General features: G+C 46.9%; 1 protein-coding gene across 3 annotated transcripts in view; it reads left to right on the top strand.

Annotated features, from left to right (window-relative positions):
- The first annotated feature begins 618 nt into the window (after positions 1 to 618).
- PPP2R3A (protein phosphatase 2 regulatory subunit B''alpha) overlaps positions 619 to 18,977 on the top strand; it is a 77,736-nt gene continuing 59,377 nt past the window's right edge. Inside the window, exon 1 of one of the 3 annotated variants that reach the window (XM_075937375.2) lies at positions 619 to 772. The gene's annotated coding sequence lies outside the window, so the exon portion shown is untranslated. Of the gene's footprint in view, positions 773 to 810; positions 949 to 1,784; positions 1,965 to 18,977 lie in introns of those variants that run through there. The other 2 variants (XM_075937373.2, XM_075937376.2) reach the window with 2 other exon arrangements.

Below are 18,977 nucleotides of genomic sequence, written 5' to 3'. Positions count from 1 at the left end.
GTTCCTCCACTGGAGCCACTGATTAGCTTCCGAGTCCCCCCTGGAGTCTTCCCAGGCTGCATTCGATTTCCCATCCCCTCGCTGTCACAGCCTCATAGCCATCCTCCCCAGGGGAAGGGCCCGGACCCAACTGTGTGGGGCCTTGGCAGCGTCCCAACCAGCACAGACACGGGCACTAGCACAATTGCTCTCCTGCTCCATCCACCCAAGCTGGGCTGGTGTCTCCCTGGGAGCATGCTCAGTATGGGTGTGGAGATGGGGCCCCCTGGCTCCAGAGCGACCCTTAACTCTCCCGTCACCAGTATGTGGCTTGCGGGGAGGGGAGAAGGGGATGTCAGGGCACGAGGGAGCAGAGGGGGAAGGGGCGTCAGGGGCTCGTGCCCCCTCTGCAGCTATTGCTTTGGCCACACGGGTCAGACCGCGGGCCGCCTCCTCCACTAGCCTGTCTCCCTACAGCCGCCAGTGCCCGCCGCCCCAGGGCAGGAAGAGAACAGGCCAGCAGCGGGCGAGCCCCCGTCCCCACCGCCGGACGCGCAGGGGCTGGGGCGCCTAGTCCCGCCTTTGGGCCCTTGGCGAGAGCTTCAGCCGCTCCCCGCCCGCTGAGCCGCCTCCGTCCTCGCTCCGGGCTGGGGCACGTGGCAAGGCTCCTCTCGCCCGCAGCCCTGCGGGGGCCGCTGGGGAGCCGGCCCCGGGCCGGGCGCTCTCCGGGCCGCCCGGCTCCTCCCCCGCGCTGGGTGGCCGCGGGCAGGGGCGGCCCCCTGCGGCGCACGGGGTAAGTGACACGCGGGGCGGGGGCGGCCCGCGCAGGGCTGCGCCTGCCCCGGCCGCTCGCTCGCTGCCCTCCCCCGGCTCCGCCTTGGCGTGCGGCCCCCGCGCTGCTCCGGCTGCCGCCGCGGCCCGCAGGCGCCGCCCGCTCCCGGAGCCCGGCCGCGCGGAGGAGACCGGCGGGTAGGTGTCGCGCGGCCCCGCCCCGCTTCCTCTCCGGCCGGGGCGCCCCGCGGCTCGGCCCCGCTCCCGGGCGGTGCGCGCGGCTGCCCGACCCCCAGCCGCACCGGACGGCCCGGCCGGGCGCTGCGTGCTTTGGCCGCAGCCCCCGCCCTGCTGCCCGCTCCAGGCTGCCCGGGGCCGGGGGTTCGGGGAGGCATTGGCGTCCAGCCTGGCTGGCGGAAGGCACCGTTCGCAGGAGCTTGCGGGCGAGCCCCAGGGGGCACGTTCATGCCTTTTAAAAATAGCGGCGCAAAAGCCCACCTAGTGGCCTCTGCCTGGCCGCACGAATCCCCAGCGTGTGGGGACCCTCAGTCCAGGACCGCGTCCTGCAAGCGGGCAGCTCTGCGCTGGCCCAGCAGTTGTGAGGAGAACCTGGCCATGGCCCCCCTCGTGCCCTGAGCACCCAACTGAGAAAATTAAACTGTAAACACTTCATCAGCTAGCGCTGGAGCAATGCATCTGCTGTGTCTTTGTGTGCACACACTCAGCTGGAGGGTGGTAGGAGGGGGAAGTGCTCCAGGGCTGCTCACACACTGCTTGTTAAAGTGCCAGTTTACAATAGGTTGCACTTTTCTGCAGTGTTAGGATCCTACATGAAGTTAGGGTATTAGCAACTAGTGTCTTCCTCACTGAAGGGGAATCCCTCATGAACATCTCTTCTGAGTGATGGTAACTGCTTTCTGGATCATGTTCTTGTGAGTCACAGGTTCCTAGCACTTGGAGATCAGCCTTTACTGCTGACTCAGTGTTCAGTTGTCGAGTGATTCGCTGCTTTGGATAGTATGCACCACTGATGCCTAGTTTGGGATGCACTATGCCTGACATGCCCTTGGGAAGCAAAACTCCTATTTTAGTAGGACTAGGAGTTCATAGTGTTTAAAAGGTGACCAGATTCTGATTCCGAGGTCTTCTAATGGTGTCACCTACTCGACTTTACGGTTGACTGGTGGGTCTCTGTTATATCGCTAAATGAACAGGTGAGAAGGGTTTTCTGTTGCTTGTGTTCCTCATGGGTGCAGGTATTGCTGTTTGCTGGGTTGTGGTATTGCTATGGGTTAGACGTGTTTCACCATCTTGCCCATTCCTGTGCTGCAGGCTACCGGGCTGGTCAGGCAAAATTTGAAGTGGGATTCTGACTGAGGTAGAAATTTCATGAAACAGTCACTTAGTTGTGACATTGGTTCTCTCTTCAATTTTGTTTAGACGGTAGATGGAGGGAATTGCAGTTCCTACAATGCTGCAGAATTGTCCATTTGTCTTTTTGCAGCTGAGATATTGTCACTTGATAGCTCTTTAGGGATCAGATACCTTGCAAGCACAGCTCTGAGTTTGGAAATCAGCACAACAACTATATGCCTCCGGCATAGGTAGGACTTTTGGATACACTGATAAATCATCTACTAGGAGCAAATATAAATATCTACAGATATATTGTGCCACGGTGGAGCAGCATTTTGGTGAGCTTGGATCGTTCCAGTGGCTTTTGCTTATTCCTGATACCGTCTGTATTTTTCGCTAAATTGTTTTGTCTCTTGAAACGCGTTTGGTCAGCACGCAATATTTCTGAATTGTGCTTTGTTCTCTTCACTGCCTGAGTATCCTTGATAAAGCAAATGTAGAAACTTTTATGCATGTATTGCACCATGTCTTTAATAATGGATGTCCAGTCTCCTGCCAAGGATAGTTTCTACCCTGAAGAAGTGTGTCTTTCAGCTGACCCATTGGGGCATGTGCAAGAGCTCTAGTGTAAACAGGGCTTTATCTGAACCAAAATGTTGGTTACAACAGGCCAACAATAAGAGTCTTGCAGCATAGGTCAGGCCATGCAAGAGCCCAGTCCTTAAGATCAAATCTTACTTGTGGGCACCCCCTCTTCCAGCCTCCTGTTCCACATGCCACAGCTTCTCTGTTGCTACTGCAGGGCATAGGAAGAAACAAATGGTTGAGTGCAGCTGTTTGCTTCTGTACTCTTGTTTAGTTTTTGTTCTTTATCAGTACTGTTTATTTGTTTTCTGGGGCTGTAGAGCTACTTGTGTTACAGAATCTCCCTGTTGCCTATGCTAAATTAGGGATGTAAAAGGTTAACTGGTTAACCAGTAAGCATTAGCCTTACTGGCATGCTTACCAGTTAACCAGAGGGTTGGGTCAAGCCACAAAGGAAGAGGCAATTTTTAGTTTAGCAAAGACTCTTTAAGCAAAATAAGCAGTGATGGGATAAGAGAAGGTCCTCTCATGAGTTGCTAATTACAAAATAGGAAACAAAAGGGTAGGAATAAATGGTCAGTTTTCACAATGGAGAGGGGGAAATAGCCGGGGATCCCCAAGGGAACTGTACTGAGACCTGTGTTGTTCAACATATTCATAAGTGATCTGGAAAAAGGGGTGAATAGTGAGGTAGCAAAATTTGCAGATGATACAAAATTACGCATGGTATTTATGTCCAAAGCTGTCTGTTAACAGTCACAATGGGATCTCACTACACTGCGTGAATGGTAACAAAACGGCAGATGAAACTCAGTGTTGACAAGTGAAGGGTAAAGTACATGAAGAAACATAATCGCAAGTATAAATAAAAATGGTGGGGTCATTGTGGATAGTTCTTTGAAAACGTGGCACTAGTGGAAAAAAGCTAACAATGTTAGGAACCATTAGGAAAGGTGTAGATAAGGCAGAAAATATCATAGTGCCCTTCTATAAAACCATAATATGCCCACACCTTGAATATTGAATGCAGTTCTGGCCTCCCCATCTCAAAAACAATGTCTTAGAATTGCAAAAAGAACCGACAAGGCGTATGAAATAGCTTCCATATGAGGACAGAGTAAAGAAGTCATCCCCTCCAAGACCAACTCCTTACCATCAGTACAACTGACAAACCTCCATTGCACGGGCATCTTTGGATGCCACCACATTGGCCGTACTGGAGTCCCTGAGGCTTATATTACAGACTCTGCCAGGCAGCCTACCTCTAGACCTTTGCCACAGGTGTCTGTACACCAGAGTGCACTTTCACTTGCACAACTGGAAGAAAATGCTCAAGAACGGGCACAGAGCAATCAGCCCCCGATGTATCTCCTCCTGACAACTCTTCTTCCTCTCTGGACGGAGCAGTCATGCCTCTGCCATCTACACATGACTTTTTGCACTTTTAAGATCTTTTTAAAAGAGTCGCTGCAGTGCTTAAAATAGCTTTAGAGGAAGTATCGGAATCCCAACACGAAGGTGTTACAAGGAGGAGGGAGAAAAATTATTCTCCTTGACCTCTGATGGATGATAGGACAATAAGCAATGAGCTTAAATTGCAGCAAGGGAGGTTTAGGTTGGACATTAAGAAAAACATCTTAACTCTCAGGGTGGTTAAACACTGGAATAAATTCCCTAGGGTGGTTGTGGACTCTCCGTCACTGGAGATATTTAAGAGCAGGTTGGACAGACATCTATTGGGGTGATCTAGATCAGTGTTTCTCAACCTTTTTTTGCTCATGGCCCCTTTCTGAGCCTCGTTTACCTCTGTGGTCCCCCTCAGAGCCACTGTTAGTTGGAAAAAATGGAACATTAGGTAAATTATGTACCTTTTTTTCCCCATGTGGCTCCCTAGAGAAAGGGCGTGGCCCCTGGGGAGCCATATGGCCCATGGTTGAGAACCACTGATCTAGATGGTGCTTGGTCCTGCCATGAGGGCAGGGGGCTGGAATTGATGATCTCCCAAGGTCCCTTCCAGTTCTATGATTCTAAGACTGTTTAGCTTAGAAAAGAAATGACTAAAGAGGGATAGGATGGAGGTTTCTAAAATCATGAATGATGTGGAGAAAGTGAATAGAGAAGTATTATTTATATGCTTCACTTAACATAATAACTGGGAGTTACCTGATATGTCGGTCAATAGCTCTTAGGCAAGGTTGTCAAGGATATTAGCTCATGTTCTGGATGTTTCTAAATTTTTGATTGTCAGAAGCTGGAACTGGATGACAGGGGTTGGATCACTCAATGATTGTCCTATTTTGTTCATTCCTTCCAATGGATCTGGCACTGCCACTGCTGGAAGACCGAACACTGGGTTAGGTGGACAATTGGTCTGACCCAGTATGGCCAGTCGTATGTTCTTATGCATATACTATATATGTTGCTGTAAGTAAATGCACAGTGTAGAAATAACCTGAGACTGAGACACGGAGCCATTAGGTTGCTGGGATGTCTAGAATGAGGAATTGAGGAAGTGGGAGTAAGAGACAGGAGAGGGAAAAGCTGAAGAAAACTGGGGCAGAAGAATCTGCCCACTAGAGAGCACTCCTCTTCAGAGCCAGAATGGACAAGAATCTTGAGTTTCAACATTCCTCTGCCGTCAGAAAACACCTGTGACGCCCATTTGAAAAGTGGGTGTGTCAGCCCCCTCTTCTCATCCACTTAGAACAGTGGTTCTCAAATAGGAAGGGGGGGTTGCGATCAGCTTTCAGGGGGTCCGTTGAGCATGGCCGGCATTAATTTGCTAGGTCCATGACAGAAAGCCAAATACCTAGTGTGCAGTATTGCAGCCTGGGCCTCACTAGCCAAGGCATGAAGCCAAAGCCCGAGCAACTTAGCTTCAAGGTGCCCCCTGTGGAAGTTGACCTGCTTGGTACCCGCTAATGCCGGTTCTGGCTTTTATATGCAGAAAAACAGTTGTTGTGGCACAGCTGGGCTTTGGAGTTTTTTATTACATGCTGTGGTAGGGGGAGCTCAGAAAGAAAGAGGTTGAGAACCCCTGACCTAGAGGACAGCTTAACTACTGCTATTAGTTGCTCTATTACTATAGAAACTATAGTAAGAAATAAACTTGTCAGACACATAGATGAACATAATTTGTTGGGAGAAAGTCAATATGGTTTCTGTAAAGGGAAATCATGCCTTACTAATCTGCTAAAGTTCTCTGAGGGGGTCAACAAACGTGGACAAGTGGGATCCAGTGGATATAGTATACTAGATTTCCAGAAAGCATTTGACAAGGACCCTCACCAAAGGCTCTTAAGTAAAGTAAGTTGTCATGGGATAAGAGGGAAGGTCCTTTCATGGTTCGATAACTGGTTAAAAGACAGGAAACAAAGGGTAGGAATAAATGGCAAGTTTTCCGAGTGGAGAGAGGTAACTATTGGGGCCCCCCAAGGGTCTGTCCTGGAACCCATCCTATTCAACTTATTTATAAATGATCTAGAGAAAGGGGTAAACAGTGACAAAATTCGCAGGTGATACCAAACTGCTCAAGATAGTTAAGACCAAAGCTGAGTGTGAAGAGCTTCAAAGAGATTTCACCGAACGAAGTGATTGGGCAACAAAATGGCAAATGAAATTTACTGTTGATAAATGTAAAGTAATGCACATTGGAAAACATAATCCCAACTGTACATACAATATAATGTGGACTAATTTGACTACAGCTACTCAAGAGAGAGATCTTGGAGTCATTGTAGATAGTTCTCTGAAAACATCCACTCAGTGTGCAGTGGCAGTCAAAAAAGCCAATAGAATGTTAGGAATCATTAAAAAAGGGATAGAGAATAAGACAGAAAATATTGCGTTGCCTCTATATAAAACCATGGTACGCCCACATCTTGAATACTGAGTATAGATGTGGTTGCCTCATCCCAAAAAAGATATATTAGTATTGGAAAAGGTTCAGAAAAGGGCAACAAAATGATTAGGGGTTTGGAACAGGTCCCATATGAAGAAAGATTAAAAAAAGTTGGACTTTTCAGCTTAGAAAAGAGGAGACTTGAGGTACGTCTGCGCTGCAACACTATTTCAAAATAACTCGCGCTATTCCAAAATAACTTAGTCTGCCTCTACACAGCAGGCAGTTATTTTGAAGTAGCATCAAAATACTGTCAAGTAGGAGGACTTCTTACTCCGTCTGTAACCCCTTATTCCTCGTATAATGAGGAAGTTGAAGGAAGAGTGCTGTATTTCATAATAAATGCCGTGTAGATGCTTCTTATTTTGAAATAAGGTACACAATTGACGTAGCTCAATTTGTGTAGCTTATTTCGAGTTAAGCCCTGCAGTGTAGACACATCTTATGGGGGGATATGATAGAGGCCTATAAAATCAAGACTGGTGTGGAAAAAGTGAATAAGGAAAAATTATTTACTTATTCCCACAATCTATGAACTAGGGGTCACCAAATGAAATTAATAGGCAGGAGGTTTAAAACAAACAAAAGGAAGTTTTTCTTCAGTCAGCACACAGTCAACCTCTGGAACTCCTTGCAAGAGGATGTGGTGAAGGTTAGGACTTGAACGGGGTTAATAAAACAGCTAGATAGCCATTGATGGATGTAACCTCCGTGAATCTTTTGTCCAGGGTGGGAAGGAATGGTGTCCCGAGCCTCTTTTTCTCTGGAGTTGGGTGACGGGAGGGATCACATGAGGATTACCTGGTGTGTTCAGTCCCTCTGGGGTATCTGGTATTGGCCACTGTCGGCAGACAGGATACAGGGTTAGATGGACCTTTGGTCTGACCCAGTATGTCCGTTCTTATGGTCTTATTAGCTCCAGTGACAGAAGTTTGTGTGATGGATATAATGGTTCTAGTCCTGCTTGTGAATTATGTGGGTGTCAGTGTGGTCTCTCACAATGAAATTTCTGCATATTTAATTTACTTTTTAAAATAGCAAGGTAATTACATCTGCAAAACTGCATTAAAGGAACATTAAGGTTACAAAATCAAGCTCTCCCTGTTAGGAAACTCCAGAATTAAGTTGTCTTTGCAAGCTAATTCAGCCCTCTTGTCTGTGTGCATTATGATACAGTATCTAATTACGTGACCACATACTGCATTTTCCATAGGACCCCTGAGTCAGTGGAATGAATGGATGAACTTGCTCTGGGAGTGAATTAAGGTTGTGTAATGAATCAGGCTTTTGTCTGTAGGATCCACATCTCCTTTGTTGCAGAAGTTGGAAGGTGCGTGGTGAAGGAGGCAAGGGATTGCTGCAAGAGGAGAAGTGATCTCATGGTAATTGAATGCTGCTTTGCAGAATTAGATTCTACTCCTGCCTCTGCTACAGAGTTCCTATGTAATGCTGGTCAAGTCACATCAACCAGATGTTTCATAGGTGATCACCAACTTTGTGTTCCTTGGGTGCTTAAAGAGATGAGATGGGTGAGATAATACCTAGTATTAGACCAGCTTCTGTGGGTGAGAGAGACTGGCATTCAAATTACACAGATACAGAGACCTGGATGTCTGATTTGTTGAAGTGCAGAGTGCTCAGATGCAACTGAAGTTAATGGGAGCTGTGCTCTGAACACGTAAAGTGCCATACAACATCAAGTACTCTGAAAAATCAAATTCTGTGTATCTCAGATTGGGCAACCCAAATCAGTGGATACTTTTCACTTTAATCTCTCTCTGGCTCAGTCTCCCATCTGCACAATGGTAGTGAAAATATTTATCTCACCTCATGGCAGTGTTGTGAAAATAAATTCCTTAATCTGTATGAAGCACTCAGATACTCACGTGATGAGCGCAGTAGAAAGGTCCAGAGGAACTTATTAATTCTGTGTTCAGGGTGGGGTTTGACTAATGGAAATAAGTCCTGGAACCAATTTTAACAATAAGGGTAAAACTAAATACTGAATCGCTGCTAAGTTACTGAGCACTGTTCAGTGAAACGTTAGGATCACCTCCATTTGTCAGGTCTATGTTTTTTTTCCCAAGTCCTCATCATTTCTAGTTCTCGGTAGTTTATGATCAAGTGTATTTAGTAGAAAAAATGAGATAAATACATGGGGCTTTTTAAAAAGTCCCCTGACTTAGTAAAGCTACAGGAGAACAGCCTCCTGCTATTTACTGAGCATGCCGGGCTATAAAAGAGGTTTCATTTTCTTTAAAGGAGGAATGGAAAAATCATCCATGCTTAAGTATTTAATTTGCATGGATCATATTTGCCCTGTGTGATTCTAGTGTGGTTCAGCCAAAATCACAAGTTGTAAAAATGCCAGACTTTTCTGAGCACTAGAACATGCTGCACCTTTTTGGAATAATTTATTACATTTTAACAGCTGCAACTCTGCAGAAGACAAGATAGAACTAGCAAAAAGATGAATGAATTCATGGAAGGCATGACTAGTAAGAGTGAATTCTCATCTGCCTATCACTTGTTGTTTATGTATCAGAGAAGGTAACTTATCAAGTATAGACCAGCATATCTAGCTTTTACATAAAAAGTTTGTGATTTTTAGATTTCCTTCAACCTCCTACTGCTTCTTCCATAGATTCCTACAGTCACTTGGTTTATATTTTCAAGACTAGTGCCACAAGAATCAGCTAGAAACCTGCTTTTAAAAAACCTCCTCTAAGGTTAAGTTTCTCCTTTATATTGCTAAGTGTTCCATATCTCTGAGTCCTGAAGGCTGGCTCTCCATTACAGGCATTCTGGTACGGGAAGGCTGGCTCTCCATTACAGGCATTCTGGTACGGACAGACCTTATGTATTGGAGTTCACATGGTTCTTGAATTCAATAGACTATTAGGAAGTGTTAGGACATGACCTTGAGGAGCTGTATTAAATAACCCGGTGTGCAATGGGCCTTTGCACTAGGTGTAGGCCTAGACCGGTTGTGTTCAGCAGTGTGCCAAAGCCTGCTAGAACCAGGGGTTAGCCATGATCAGCTGACATGCTGTTAAACATTACTTGTCCCAGTCTGTGCTGCCTGCAAAATCATGTTTTCACACCACCTTAACAGGACTCCTCCAGGCCATGTTTAACCTGAGAGTTGCCCTAACTTGTACTCCTGCTCCACTGGTCTCCAGTGGGTCACTGTGAGCATATGAAGCCTTGCAGAAGTTATGCAAAAGCCCCTTCTGCTTGGGGATGTTCCCAGAGGGAAACTTTACTCTGGACCTCTAACTCCTTTGTGTGAGCCTCATTAACACATAGGAGGCATAGCGCAGCAATGAATTTGTCCCCTTTTATTTAGCCATACAATGTATCGAGCAGGCCTCCTGGCATTGCAAGCTTTCCAACATGTCTCAAACCAGCATCTCTAAGAACCTGTAGTTTTTATTCTACTTGTTGAGTCAGCTGTAGCTGAGACCACCCAAACCTTATCATAACCCCAAGTAGTAGGGTGGTGGGTTATTTTCTTCAGAGTCACTTTATTGCCAGGTGCATAACCCTGCATCAGAGCTATTTTGTTGGATTTAGCTGAACAAATAAGGGGATTGGGAGCATCTCATTGAAAGAGAGGGAACTAGGAATAAGCAAAAGAGGGGGGGGAAAGCTTTTCTTTGTTTGCTTAAGATTCAGCTTAACGCTTTAAGTTAACACTAAATGCAGAAAAGGGAATATCCAGTGTTGGTGTATTTACTAGGCTCAGCTCTCTGGTTGGTAGCTTTGCATGTTTTTTATAAGACACCCAGGGGACTCTGATAATTGCACAAAAGAAACAAATGTAATGACTAATCTTATTGATTTTAAACATCATAGATGACATTTTCCTAACTAAATAGGTGTTACAGCCATCATGAGGGAATTTTTCAATAAACCTTTTCCTAAAATCTAAAGAGGAACTAATCTCAGAACAGAAAATTAACAGGAGCTTAGGTACAAAAGATAAGGACTTGATCACATTCATAATGTGCAAGTAGAATAAAGTTCAGACGAGTTATTTATATCCGTGTTTACGCACACTCTCTCACAGAGCACTTGCTGCTTTGATAGGGCCAGTTTCAAAAAGGTAAAAATGATCATGAGCCAAATCAGCTGAGAGAGAGAATTTAATTTAAAAAAAAAAAAAAGGATTTGGGAATCACTAAAGAACACCTTACTAGCTGCCTCAAACGCCCCAATCTCTCAATTGAGGAAGAAGGCCATACTGGGTGAAAAACTGACATGGTTTAGTAGGGAACCGAAGATAGCTATATTAATAATAATAATAGATAGCAAATGGAAGAAGGGCGAGGTTAATAATCATGAACAGGGCTCGACAATCTATGTAATCTACTTGCCCGTGGCGAGTAGATTACATCCCGGAAGAGTCGGGTTCGGGCAATCTGCGCATGCGCAGAACGCCGGACAGCGTGGCTGGAGAGCCCTGATCATGAACATATATTAGAAGTTAGGAATTGTGAAAAAGTGAGAAAGGAAGGGACCCAAGAACACATGGCCAGCAGAGTTCAGAACAATAAGGAGGAGGACTGTGGTCCATCACCAGAGGGAAATGGTAGTGTTATGAACAACAATGCAGCTCTCTGTTCTGTGTCTGGGGAAAAGCAGATGATGTAATTTCATTGTATGGTGATAACACTCATTCCATTCCCCTAATATCTCTGGAGGATGTTTAGCAAAAGCTACTAAAGTGAGACATTTTAAAATCAGCAGGTCTAGATACTTGCATCTAAGAATTTGTTTTTCAGGATCTGGTCGTGTAGCTAGCTGATTCCAAGTAAGTCTCAGAGCCCGGGGCAAATTCCAGAAGCCTGGAAGAAAGCTGCTGTTGTTTCAGTTTTTTAAAAAGGGTAAATTTTAGGCCTGTCAGCCTGATATCCTGGCAAGATAATGGAGCAACTGATACTGGACCTGATTAATAAAGAATTAAATCAGGGTAACGTGAGAAATGCAAATCCACATGGGTTTATTGAAAGTAGATCTCTGTTTTTGATGAGATTACGAGTTTGATAAAGATAATAGTATTCTGGTCTGCTGCGGGGGTAGGCAAAGAGGGCAGCTGCCCTGGGGCCTAGTGATTTTAAAAGGATCTGGGACTTTAGGTTGCTTTTGCAGTCGACAGAGCCCTGGGCCCTTTAAGTCATCATGGTCTGGGATGCACTGAGGGCTCCGTGGGTAGGCTAGCCCAGGCCACGCCCCTTTCTGGGGGCCAGAGGCCCTGCCCCTTCTGGGGTGGAAAAGCTGAGTCCCCCATTCACTTTGCCCAGGGCCCTATGAAGTCTGTTGCCAGCCCTGATCATGTTCACATAATATACTGGGACTTCTGTAAGGCATTTCACTTGGTACTGCATGCTGTTTTGATTAAAAAATTAGAAGGATGTTAACGTGGCACACATTAAATTGATTAAACACTTGGCTAACAGAGGTCTCAAAATGTAATTATAAAGGAGGTGTAATTCTCAAGTGGGTCCTGCCGTGATTGGTTCCCAGTGTGATGCTGTGGCCATGTGACAGGGGGTGGCTACTCTCTGCGGGATAGTGCCTCCTCCTGGCTGCTCTGGGGATTAGCTTTGCTAGGCGTTGCCCCTGCCAGTGGTTACCCTCTGCCATTCTCACAGCTTACAACCCTCTCCTGCCCCAGTGCCTCAGCGCACTCTTAAAGGGTTGACCCTCTGGCGCAGGTCACCAGGTGGGTGGTCTCCCTTTCTGGGCTTGGAAAATCACATGCCACCAACACGCTCAAGGACTCTTTCTGTTCCGGTCCTGCCGATGCTACTTCTCCAGAGGCTGGTTAGGGAACCTAGGTCCTCCCTCTTTTCTGGCTTCTGGCTCAGGCACCCTAGTCTGCAGTCAACCTCGTCTGTTCCATCCCAGACCTAGCTGCGTTTCCCTGAATCTTTTCCTAGCCTTCTGGCTCTCCCCTCCTTGTCTGGTTTGCCAGCCTGTCAGGGGGTGCATGCCCCCAGTGTGCCTCAGTGCCCCCTGACTGTCCTCATATAGCCCCTCGCAGGGCGAATTCCAGTCTGTTTGGGTTGCTCATCATAGGCCACAAAGCAGTATATAACTGGCCCTTTAAGCAAGGCCGAGTCCACCAAGCAGTTTATAACTGTTGTAGCAGGGCGCACCCCAGGTAGGGGGACCCGGGCCCACCGTACTCCACCGGGTCCCAGCCCAGGGCCCTGTGAGCGACCAGGTACCGGGTCACTCCCCCGGCGGGGCCATCCAGCCGAACGCACCAAGGTTCTCAGGCCAGGAGGGGCGGCTCCCGCTCCTGCCCTGGGCCACTTCCTACCTGGATCCCCTGGCTTCCTTCCCCTGGACTTGCCCCGCTGGCTGCGATCTCCAGGCCAGCGTCCCCTCGGCCGGCAGTCTCCGGTTGGCCCCAACTCGCCTCCGCCTTCCTCCGGCCTTTCCTGGAGTCCCTGGCAACTGCTGCGGGAGAGCTCCCTGCTCCAGCCCTTCTACTTCGGCTGGCTCCCTCCAAGGAGCTCCTGCTTCCTCTGCAGTCAGCCTTCCACTGCCTCCCCAAAGCAACCTGTGCTTCTCTATATATACCTGCCCGCTGGGGCTCTCACTCCTCTAATGGGTTCAGCTGGCTTCCCCAAGCCAATTGTGCTGCCCTAGATAGTTGTCAGCTGGGCTCTCACTGGCCCTAAACCGCTCCAGCTGGCCTCTTTCTTTCTAGCCCTGGCTCAGAGCCTGAGTCCTGGTCTTAATGGGCCAGTGCAGGGCAGGCGCCCTGTCACACAGCCCCAAAACTCTCTCCTCCAAAGGAGCAACATTATGCCACTTGTCTCTCTAACTGACTTCCTTGCAACGTTCTGCTGCTGCCTGCTTCCCAACTTCATGGAAGCCTGGCCTGTTTCTTCACAAGTGAGTTTCTCCTATTTAAGGCTTTTTTCCTCCTCCTAATTGGTTCATTTGGCCCTCTGGGCTACTGTAGCCCCTTCTGAGCATGCATAGCAAGGACGCCGTATCCCAGACCAAAATTGTCAATCCAATGTGGGGATGCATAAATGGGAGGAGCAGAGCGGTTATTTTACCTCATTGTATGGCACTGCTATGACTACTGCTGATATGTGGTGTCCAGTTCTCTGATTCAAGACAGATGTTGGTAAATTGGAGAAGGTTAAGAGAAAACCCGCAAGAATGATTAAAGGAGTAGAAAACCTGCCTTATATAAGGATAGACTCAAAGAGCTCAATCTCTTCAGCTTAACAAAGCGAAGGTTAAGGCGCGACTTGATTACAGTCTGGAAGAATCTACATGGGGAACAGATATTTACTAATGGACTCTTCTGCCTGGCAGAGAAAGGTCTACCATGTACCATTATGTGGAAGCTGAAGAAAGAAAAATTCAGACAGTAAGGCACACATTTTTAACAGTGAGGTTAATGGACTGTGTCGCAATCTATGTGGATTCTTCAGCACTGACCATATTTACATCAAGATTTAAAAAAATTTGCTTTAGGAATTATTTTTGGGAGTTCTGTGGCCTGTGTCATTCAGAAGGTCAGACTAGATAATCAAAATGGTTCCTTCTGGCCTTGACTTATATTAAACATAATTTGTAGTGCTTGTACGGATGCTGAAAAGTAAAAGAACCCAAGGTGTCCTATTTGGACTAGATACACACACTGCCATTGAAGGTCAAGTATCAGAATATGAAACCTGTGTAAGAAACAGAAGGGAAAGGAGTCCCTGAAATGGCACAAGCTTCCTGCTCTCCCTTCTGTAGTTTGGGAGTATGTGTAATTCCCTGGGCAAAATAGTGATAAAGTAACGAGATATCATTTGATTCATAAAAATGTACAGACTCAATTTTTGGTGGTGACCCCCTTGTATGTCATGGCAGGGGAACTCGCTATCGTGGCTCCTCGCACCAGCTCCTCCGGTTGTTTTAAATTTTGATAATCCAGCATCATTGGAAACAAGTCAAATTGAGTATCATTCAAAAGTCCTTTCTCCCCCAAATACAGTGGTACCAAACGTGACAAACCTAGCACCATTATGTAGCTATGTATTGGAGAATATGTTGAAAAATTCGTGTTTGAATTGCACTGTAACTCTGGCATGGCAAACATGTGGCCTTCACAAAGGTCATCTGTGTTGTCAGTTAATGTACAGAACATGGTACTTGATCAATTTTTTTAATATTACCGATTACTGTAAATGGAAGGAGTGTTTCCAGCTGATTTGCCATTGACAAAAAAAGAAGTGGTTCAGTTGTATTGATTATCGGCTTTGTTTATTATGCCAAAAACTGTTATGAGGCATTTGCTATGACACCTGCATCCAGCCAGAAATTAATGGAATCAGTTTGCAAACGTGATGCACATAGTTATGCAGCATATGTTACTTAATATAGTGAATTACAATCCCAAAGTGATTTATTACAAATCTTTGTTATTTCTGTGATCTTGATCATGTTTAGCTGTCAGTGGGGGAACAGAGTACCAACCAGTAGCTGAATCTTTGGGGAATACTGCTGCATTGGATGTTTGGTGCACCTTTCATGCTGTAAGACATGTACCCATAAACTGAATTTGGCATAGTTTGAGAGGAAGGACATTGAGCATCAAGAAAAAATTGAAGATGCGGGGAACAGTGCCAACTGTGGTTGAGATTCACATAATAGTAGGCCCTATGGCATGTATTTGGAGAATACTTACTTCTTTTGAGGGAAGCCAGAAGCCTGAAGGCATTCATTAAGTACAGTTTCAACATGCGAGACAGGTAAGAAAGGGTATGAATCAGTCACTGTTAATGAGACTATTGCATGGAAAATAGGGAGTGTGTTTGTCCAAAAGACGCCCATGCGTACGATGTTGGGTAATCTATAGAGTGCTACAACAAGAACATATGTAATGTATTGCATTAAAAGGTAAAAGCAACAGAAATAAATACGGATAGGACTAATGCAGTGGTCTCCAGCCTTTTTATGCCCAAGATCACTTTTTAAATGTCAGAAGAAGCCAAGATCTACCATCCCATCCTTCCCCCAAGATCCCACCCCTTCCTTGAAGCCCTACCCTCTCTGTTCTCCTCCTCTCCATCACTTGCTATCCCCAGCCCTTATATTCTCTCAAGGTATGTCTAGACTACATGCCTCTGCCAACAGAGGCATGTAAATTAGACTATCTGACATAGTCAGTGAAGCGGGGATTTAAATATCCCCGCTTCATTAAAATAAAAATGGCCTTCGCACTATGCCAGCTCAGCAGATCATTGGCACAACGCGGCAGTCTAGACGGGGATCGGTCGGCAAGGAAAGCCTTTGCTGACTGATACCTTATGAGGTTTACAGGATCGGTCGGCAAAGGCTTTCCTTGCCGACCGATCCACGTCTCGACTGCTGCATTGTGCCGACGATCAACTGAGCTGGCACAGCGCAGCGGCCATTTTTATTTTAATGAAGCAGGGGATATTTAAATCCCTGCTTCATTGACTATGTCGAGTAGTCTCATTTACATTCTTCTGCCGGCAGAGGCATGTAGTCTAGACATACCCTCAGGGTACGGTTACACTGCTGCTTTTTTTTCCTGATTCTTCCATAGGAAGAGGTTTTTCCAACATTTGACCTGTCTAGACTGGACCAAATGTCAGAAAAACCCTTCTTTCAGAAGCCCCCTTATTCCTTGTGGAACGAGGAACACAGGGGTTACCGGAAGAGCATGTTTGCTTTTCCTCTTAAAAAAAAAAAAAAAAAAGGGGTGGAAGAACAAACACATCCCTGGACGCAGAAGAGTTTTCTTGGGATACCTCTGGAATCCTGGAAAAACTCCTGCAGTCTAGCCATACCCTCACTGGGTTGAGACAGGATGGGTGGGCTATGGGGTGGGAATGAGGGATTTGAGTGTGGGAAGGGGTGAGAGATGCAATCTCTGAGAGGGAATTTGGTTGCAGGAGGAGGTGGAGTAGGGGATGCAGCCTTGGGGAGAGGGTTCCAGGCTGGGGATTGTTGGGGTCAGATGGAGGCTTGGGGTGCTGAGAAAGCTACAGGCTTGTGGATGTGAGGGTGCAGGAGTTTGGGTTGGGGTATGTGAGGGGCTACGGGCAGGGAGGTTGGGCGTATAACGGGCTCAGGACACATTTGCAGTGTGTGGGTGGTGCAGAAATGTTGTGGCAGAAGGCTGGGGATGTGGGGGTGCAGGAGTTTGGGGATATGAGAGGCTCAGGACAGGGGGTGCCAGTGTATGATAGGCTCAGATCTAGAGTCTGGGGTGGGGGTGTTATGATGCTGCGGCCAGATGGGGGCTTGGCCAGGCTTCATTTTTAAATAAAATATTATGACAAACTCAAAAAGTTTCAGCACTTTCTTTATGAGAAGGGCGGGGAACCTGCTTTGAGTCAGGAGTCACTTACCCACAGAAAAGTCAGTTGGTGCCACACAAGTGAGATGCAAAAAAATAACTCCTCCAAACCAGCCACCCACCCCAAGCCTCACTAATGTGGCCCCAACTGTGCTAGTGGGAGCAGGGGACATGGTACTGGGGAGGGGTGCTAGTGGCTGCTGGGGTGGGGACAGGGTGCCAGTGGGAGCAGGGACAGGGTGCCAGTGGGAGTAGGGGACAGGGTGCTAATGGGGACAGGGGACAAGCTGTTGGTGGGGGCAGGGGACAGGCTGTCCCTGGCACGCATCTCCTCCAGGGACGCCTCTCCCTTTCTCCCCCACGCAGAGGAGGGAAGTCCCCCTCCCCCCATGCAACAAGTCCTCAGCATGCTACACACCTGGATTGTGGTACCGGGCCAGCTGTTTGGGGGACGGGGAGCAGCCAGTGCACTTCCTGAAACCCTGGAAGTGGTACACAGCTGCTGGACTTCTTCCACCCTGTAGGATGCTGGCACTACCTCCATTGTCGCTGGAGGTAGGTAGTGGGGCTTCTTGGGGGTGGGGGGAAATGGGAGGGCCCCAGATGCCTTGTGATCGACCAGTCAATCACGATTGAGGGGTTGGTGACCACAGGACTAATGCAAACTATGCGGCTTAGCTGGACTTCATACGTTGCCTTGCTGAGCCTTTACTGGTGGCAAGGGCTGTGACAGAGACTAAGGTGGAGAGAAATATGTGCTTTGAACATGATTGAAGAGGAACAGGTGCTTAGCAGAAAGGCTTTTAAAGCGCTGACTGAAGGTGACGTGTGTGACACAGTTTTCTATCTGCAGAAGTGAATCATGGCGCATAGCCTTAAAAGCTGCAAAAAAAAAAAAAATGGACGCTATCAAAATGAGAAGATAGCACATTTGTCAACAGTCATATGAACACTCTTTCCATCTGGGAAAAGCTTTTGGTTCTATAGTACGAGAGAGTTTCAGGGGTCCCTGATTGATGCCAAACCTGAAAAAAATAACACTGGGTGACCCATATTACTACTTTAAGTACATTACAGCAATGGCTGGGTGGCATCCGCACCAGCAGGTATGACAGTCAGTAAGTGGCGTAGCTCACAAAGCCTCACATATGGCCGGTTTCTAGCACAAACATGAGCACTAGGGCTGCTTTTTCTCCACTCGGGCTCTTCTGAAGAAGCGGGTTTTGCCCACGAAAGCTCATGATACTCCTATGTTATTTTTGTGGGTCTCTAAGGCTATCAGGTTATTTTGAAATAACTCCCGACATAACTATTTCTTATTCCTCTTCACAAGCAGAAGTAGATATTTCAAAATAACAAGCCCATTATTTTGAAATAACAGGCTAGGTAGTATGGATGCCTCGCCTTGTTATTTCAAAATAACTCCCCAGCGTAGACATGCCCTAAGATGCCACAGGGCTGCTCTTTGTTTTTAAAGTTACAGACTAACACAGCTACCCCTCTGAGATCATTGATTTAAATTTGCCGTGTTTGGTGCCACTGTGTTCATGGGAGGAGTTCCGCAGAGGGTGACACTACTGGAATAACGGTTCTGTAGATTTTTCTATCCCTAACTTGACCTTGGAATGAGATCGTATTACACTGTCCTCAGACTGCCTAGGTCTGTGCAAAGTAAATGGGAAGGAGTACTTGAACTAGTAGAGCCCTGGTCTCAAACCCTGTAACTTTGCTAGTATTAATAGATTGTATGCTGGTTTGCTTTCCATATGAGATTGGCGAGGAATTAACAAATATTGGCTTATAATGCACAAGTAGCTCATTTCAACAATTCTGTGTGGCGGTGACAGCATGGTGTATTTCGGGCAACTCTTTCTCACTGTTGCTAACACCGGTGCAGCCTCAGAAGGGTAGACAAGGCTGTGTTTTTGATGCTGTGTTGTGGAACCTTTCTCAGAACAGATACAAACTTGGTGTTAAAGTTGTGTTGGGTCCGGCAGCTTTGTCTACCCTCATACTCCCACAGTTGCTACTACT

This window comes from Pelodiscus sinensis, chromosome 10, assembly GCF_052426305.1.
Source record: "Pelodiscus sinensis isolate ZL-2025 chromosome 10, ASM5242630v1, whole genome shotgun sequence".
NCBI classification, from domain to species: Eukaryota; Metazoa; Chordata; order Testudines; family Trionychidae; genus Pelodiscus; species Pelodiscus sinensis.
This window is presented reverse-complemented; position numbering and strand designations above follow the sequence as displayed.